General features: G+C 56.0%; 1 pseudogene; it reads left to right on the forward strand.

Annotated features, from left to right (window-relative positions):
- The first annotated feature begins 1,207 nt into the window (after nucleotides 1-1,207).
- On the forward strand, nucleotides 1,208-2,657 carry LOC128069376 (heat shock transcription factor, X-linked member 3-like; annotated as a pseudogene).
- Nucleotides 2,658-6,187: the final 3,530 nt, after the last annotated feature.

Raw genomic sequence — 6,187 nt, forward strand, 5'->3', positions numbered from 1 at the left:
CACAGTGGTGGTGGGGACAGGGGCAGGGGCAGAGAGGAGGACCAGTGAAATGCTTGTTTTCAGTAGAACAGGCTGTACCCTGAGGCCCCAATCAAGTCTTTCAAAGGGCAAGTACCCATGGAGACCCACGTTGGACATGGGAGGCCAGGACTGGCGGTAGCAGAAGCCCAACCACCCCACTGACAAAAGGAAATAGGGCTTTAGAGGCAGCCTCAAGGGAGGCTGAATCTGAGGCTCCAGGAAGGGGATGGGGAAAGCACACACACAGGTTTTCCCATATTGAGCACTCTAGGGCCACAAGAGCAGTCTTTATGGGAAGAAATGGAAACTGAAGACAACAGTCTGTGATCTGCAGCAGGGGGAGGTCTGGGGGTGGGCAGAGCCCGGGAGGCTGCAAGCTAAGCGGAGTGCCTGGCTATGCCCTCCCACACGGCCTCCTTGGGAGTCTTTGTCTCAGGTGCTTGGGAACAGTCAAATGGAACGTGAGGTCGCTCCCACTGTACTTGAGCACAGCCCTACTCTGGGGAGAATTCAACCCGAGGGGCGGCGCGGGCAGGACAATAGGACTCTTGACTTTGGGGCCATCTGAACACAACCTACCAACCAGCAGCACCAAATGGAGGAGGCCAAAGCCAGAAGAGGAGGAAGGACGGGGGACCCACCAACTCAGGCTATGCCAACCAGGACACTCTGGACCCCATCTTCTGGGAGGGACAGCTGCCAGGGTCCCATCTGACGCCTGGAGTCTCTCTCAGTGTTAGCCGAGCTAGGACTCACCAGGGCCTGGCTCTGAACAGCCAGCCACAGGTCTGCCCATTACTAGGGAGGGGGGTGAAGCCAGGAGAACATTTGTCAACCCATCCAGGGCCTGGCCTCCTGAAACAAGGAGCCTGGCAGCAGATGGAAGCCTTTTCAGGAAACCTGAAACATACTTTTCTGTACTTTCAGTGAAGAGACAAGCTGGGGATCACATCTCCTTTCCCATCCCCCGCTCCCCAACACTGGGCCAGGGCTGCCTCTCCACATCACCTCTGTGATATCACAAAGGAATTAAGGAAGCCGACCACTTAATTGGCTGCATGGCCCACAGCCGAGATTCTAGAATCTCCAGACAGTATTTATTGGGCACCCTGACCGTGGTCTGAGGCCCTTCTGCCATGAGCGTTCACTGCTTGGGTGGTGAATGCTCCTGAGCTAGACTGGCTTCATGATTAGTCAGAGTTCCAACGAGACATGCACAGCCCCGCTCGCCCCATCAACTGATGGAGAGGCCACAGCAGGTCTCCCCAGATCCAAACGTGGATTCAGGGGAGGCTCTGGAGAAGCTATGGGACCAACCTGAAAGTCCAGATCTGGGCTCCCAACAACCCACCCCGACAGGGCCTGAACCCAGAAACAGCCAATGAGGAAGAGAACAATGCCCTCCTCAGGCTGTCCTTCCCAAGGAAGCTCTGGATGATCGTGGAGAATGCGGCCTTCACCTCTGTGCACTGGAACGATGAGGGACACATGGTGGTCATCGAGGCAGATCTCTTCCAGATGGAGGTCTTCCAGCGTAGGGGCACAGACAGGATCTTCGACAGACAGCATTAAGACTTTCATTCACAAACTGAACCTGTATGTTCAGTAAAATCTGCCCTTCAGGTTGCTCTGCAGGGAAGAAGAGGATGATGGTAATGTAGAGAGCCCTGGGGAGACTAGACTCGATGAGCTGAGTGCTGGACAGGTTTCATTTCCCAGGAGAGCATTTTTCTCATGAGAGGGTGGTTAAGGAAAGAAGAGAAAGCAGGGCCTGTCTTGTTCCACCATCCCCTAGACAGGATCCACAGGGGTGACTCCAGACCCTGAGGGGCCACTTGATGTCAGGGAGGGCCAGTAACACATCAAGTACAGCCAGCACTGGGGGAGCTCTAGGGAGTGCACTTGCTAGGGCCTCATAACCTGCCAGGAACGAAGAGACCTTATCTCCATACTTAACCAAGGCCATGACAGTGGTGGGGAGGAGGGCGGCGAGCAATGGCCATTCTCCCCCACGGTGGCTAAAGTGATTCATTTCCTTTCAGATCTATCGCAACTCCAAGTTTCAGAGAGACAAGCCTCTGCTCCTGCAGAACATCTAGAGGAAAGGTGACCCCAGAACAACTGCTCAGCCCGCCACCAGCTCGATAGCGGCCCCAAAGAGAAAGAAGCAAGTGGTGGTGACCAGATACTCTCCTCGATTTCGTCACAATGAGTCCACCCAAGAGGCTGACAAGAAGGTCCAGAAGGGAACCCCAAATGTTCACAGAATCCCCGGCCGTTGCTCATTTCTGTTTTGTGGCCTTTGGTTTATAGGCAGTGTAGCCAGGCAGGCCAAGGAAAACCATCTCCCCAGGGAGCTGGGTGGCCCCAGGGGAGAGGGTATGTCCAGCAATTCCATGTCTGTATTCCCGGCTACTGCTGGAAGGGACAGCGCAGGGCAACTGCCCAGGAGCCCCCCAAGGTACCCAGATTATGGTTCGGCGATGAATTTGTACAACACCTATGATTCCATCGTGAAGGTGGCCATTTTAGTTGTGGCCCCAAGTGAGGCCCCTGAGGCGGATGAGGAGGAGGAGGAGTCCTTAGATTACACGTGTGCCCTCTGTGAGCAGTTCAAGGATAATCCCAATCCCTGAGCTGCCAGGTCCCTAGGGACACACAAAAGCATTCTCTTGTAAGCAAAAATCTATTTCTAGCTCTAATAAAGTACAACAAAACTTTGTTGTTTTGGAGTCATGGGCTATCATGACTGCAAAAACAACATGGGAGTAAATAAAGAATCGAATGAGAAGCGTGAGTCTGTGTTCTGTCTATGCTATTCACACACGGCACTGGGTGAGCCCAATAAGGCTGGAAGCCCACGCCCCAAGCAGGCCTCAGTCTGGTCCCCATGGTCCCTTTTCATCTGAAGCGGCAGCATTTCACACGTTCAGCCAAGAGTGTGGCTCCCAAGCCATGCGCTGAGGCCAGCCTAGGACGGATGGGTCCCTGGGCCTTGCCTGTCACACAGCAGAAGACTCAGTCTGGCTCCTGATGATGGGAGTGTCAGCTTGCATGAGTCATGCACCCTGAAGCAGAAGGGGCTCCTCCTGGGTCCACCGACGATGCCACAAGTTTCTGATCAGCAGCTGAGTGTCTCCAGCTCCCAATCTAGGGCCATCCCCAAGAGGCCCACTGGAAATCAGGGTCACTCCACCTGCCAAGGGCCTTGCAAACACATGACACCAAACCCAAAGACAAGTACAAGATTTCCACAAGCTGAACACCAGCCCTTGTTGCTCTGCCCTCATAGTTGTATTTAGGATCTAGGCACCACGTCCGACACAATGCCCTGGTCTGGACGTAGGCCCAAGTGCCCAAGCATCCTGCAAGCCTGGTAACACGGAAGAGGGGGTCACAGAGGGCTGGATCTTTCCATCTATCTCCACGCTGTCTGCAGACAGGGGCATGGTGACACAGAGGACCCGGCCATCACATGCAGTCTGTGGGGAAGGCAGGAAGGAGGGCAGGACAGGTGGAGAGAGGCACTTGGTGAGTTCCAAGACAGAGGGTCCTGAAACTCTGGGAGCACTGAGGAGGGAACGTGGGTCCCCCTGGCTTTGCAGCCCAATAGCCTGCCTCTGGTCCTTTCTCTGCACAGACAGGCACAGTCCTGGGCTTGGCTTCCCCCCGACCCCCACCCCACCCCTCAGGTCCAGGCCCCATCACTGCCCATGCTCTGAAGATACCCCATGTTACTCTAGGCCTGCTGAGGGCAGATCTGCACTAACCAATCTGGCCTTGGCCCCGGGGCCACCCTGGACGACCCTGCCAGGTGTCTTCCCCAAGCCTTTGGGAGGCACCTTCCTTGCAGCCCTTCCCACACCACTGCCTCCACTGTCATCAGATGCCTTGGGCCCTGCCCAGAGCCTACAGAAAGAACAAAGGAGAGCAGGGACTTCAGTGACGGGTGTGCTCCCTGTGCTTGCCAGGGCCTGGGATGGAACCATGCCGGGATCACAGAATTTAAACCTCAGAGAACCTGCTACGTTACTGTCACATCTTTCCACGGCTGAGGAGGTGCCAAGGCATAGAGAGATAGCCCATGACTACATGGGACCTGATCACAGGCAATCCATCTTCACTTCTATCCTTGTACTTAGAGGGGGGTCCCTGTTTACCGGAGTCGGGGAGAGGCGGAAGAGCAGAGCCATGGCCCGGAACCTCAGCAGGCTCTCAACACCTCGCAGAGCCTCTGTTTCCACATGGCTGTGAGGGTGGGGACAAGGTCCCTGAGGCAATCAGCCCAGGGTCTCCTGGGCCTTTCCTTCCCCAAGCACAGCAGAGTCACAGTTCTCGCAGGCCCATGAGGCCCCACGTGATGTGGCTCCTACCCTGGCAGCCTGCTCTCCTCGCCCCTGGATTCCCTCCACCCCCTGCAGCCATGAGGACCCTCCTTCCATCCTAGGAACATTCCAGTGTGTTCCTCAGCGCCTTTGTAGGGTGTGAGGAGCCACATCATATCCCCTCAAATCCAAGTGCTGGGGTCTCAATCCCAAGCACATCAATGTGATCTTATAGACAAAGGAAAGGTCTTAATAGAGGTCTAGTGAGCTCATTAGGATGGCCCACCTCTAACAGGATGGCTGTCCCCATACAAAGGACACATTTAAAGACAGGCATACAGGAGAACTGGGGTGAAGAGGAAGGCAGAACTCTCCAAGCCCAGACATGCCCATCATGGCCAGCAATGTCCCAGAAGTGAGGGAGGAGAGATGGGACAGACTCTGTGTCAACACCTCAACCTTGGCTGCCGGCCTCCGAAACCAACACGGTTTGTGGTTTGAGCCACCTGGCCTCTGACCCTGACACGACTGCAAGCAATTGAAGACAGGTCAGCCCTATCCGGACATCTCTCTGTAGTCGGGGAGAGGGGGGATGACTTCTCCACTCCCAGCATCTCGGGCACACTCCTCCACGTCTGCACAACTTCATGTGTCTGTTTTCAACCTTACACGTTGTCTGTTTTCACCTCCCAGTGTTGGGGATCCCACAAGTTACTGATACTTCCCTCCTGACGGAAGAGAAGGGAAAACTCATTCTGGCAATAGAGCCACTCGATGTGACCACACACTCACTGACTGAAGGGCTGTGCAGGAGGAGGCCTGGGGCACAGGGCACACACCCGAGGTGCTGACACATGCCAGCAAACCGCCTTCTGTAAAGGCTTCCCTTGTGTTCACGCCCCAAACCACAGACAAGGGTGCCACGTCCTCACACACTGGCTGGCCCAGAGCATCATCATCCCACTGAATCTCTGTTCACCTGCTGGGTGACAAAGGGTCACCCTCTTCAGTGGGTCTGAGCTAGGTACCAGGGAGCCTGGCTGGCCCCTGGGGCATGGCCATTGCTATGTCCTCTACTGGGGTGTGTGACTGGATCCCTGGCTTGCCCAGTTTCCACCAGTCAGTGTCTCAGCCAACCCAGCCCCTCCCTCCTGGGTGCCTCCAAATCTCAGCTGTGTGGGTGGCATCCCTGAGCAAGAAGGGGCTGCAAGCACTCCTACCTCTCAAAGCAGAGGGTGCCTGCTTGGTGGCCAGGGGAGAAAACACTCTTCTGCCTGCTTGTCTGGGCGTCTTCACCTGCGCAAGGACCAGAGCAACAGGGAGAAAATCACCTGTAGCAAGACAGCAATGTTGGACAACAAGCCACCAGAGTTTTCTTCTGGGCAGCAGCCTCAGACCACAGGGACCCAGGAGGGCCCAACCAATGTGAAACACATGTGCAGGTTCCCTCAGGGTTGGTTCTGCTCATCACAGCAGCTGGCGTGTCCTCATGCGGCTGGGACAGGGACCCCATGATGCCTCAGCCCGCAGCACAGAAACCCATCCCCCAGGAGTGATGGTGATTTACAACCCAGGAGACCCCACAAGGAACAAGAGAAAATGACTTCTCCCCTCACACTACCACTCTGGAAGGATCTGGGGGTCCGCCGAGTGAGTGGGCCATCCTCCATGGACTCGTGGTTGGGCCCCACCAGGAGGGGAACCACGGACAAGCAGCTGAGCCCTGCAGAGTCAGGGCCTGGTGGGGTTGGCTCGCCGGGGTCAGGTGGCGCTTGCGTGAGGTCGCAGTCCAGGGACAAGCAGGAGGCTGGAAGGAAGTCAAGGATGCCTTCATATGTGGC

Source organism: Budorcas taxicolor, chromosome X (assembly GCF_023091745.1).
Source record: "Budorcas taxicolor isolate Tak-1 chromosome X, Takin1.1, whole genome shotgun sequence".
Lineage (NCBI taxonomy): Eukaryota > Metazoa > Chordata > Mammalia > Artiodactyla > Bovidae > Budorcas > Budorcas taxicolor.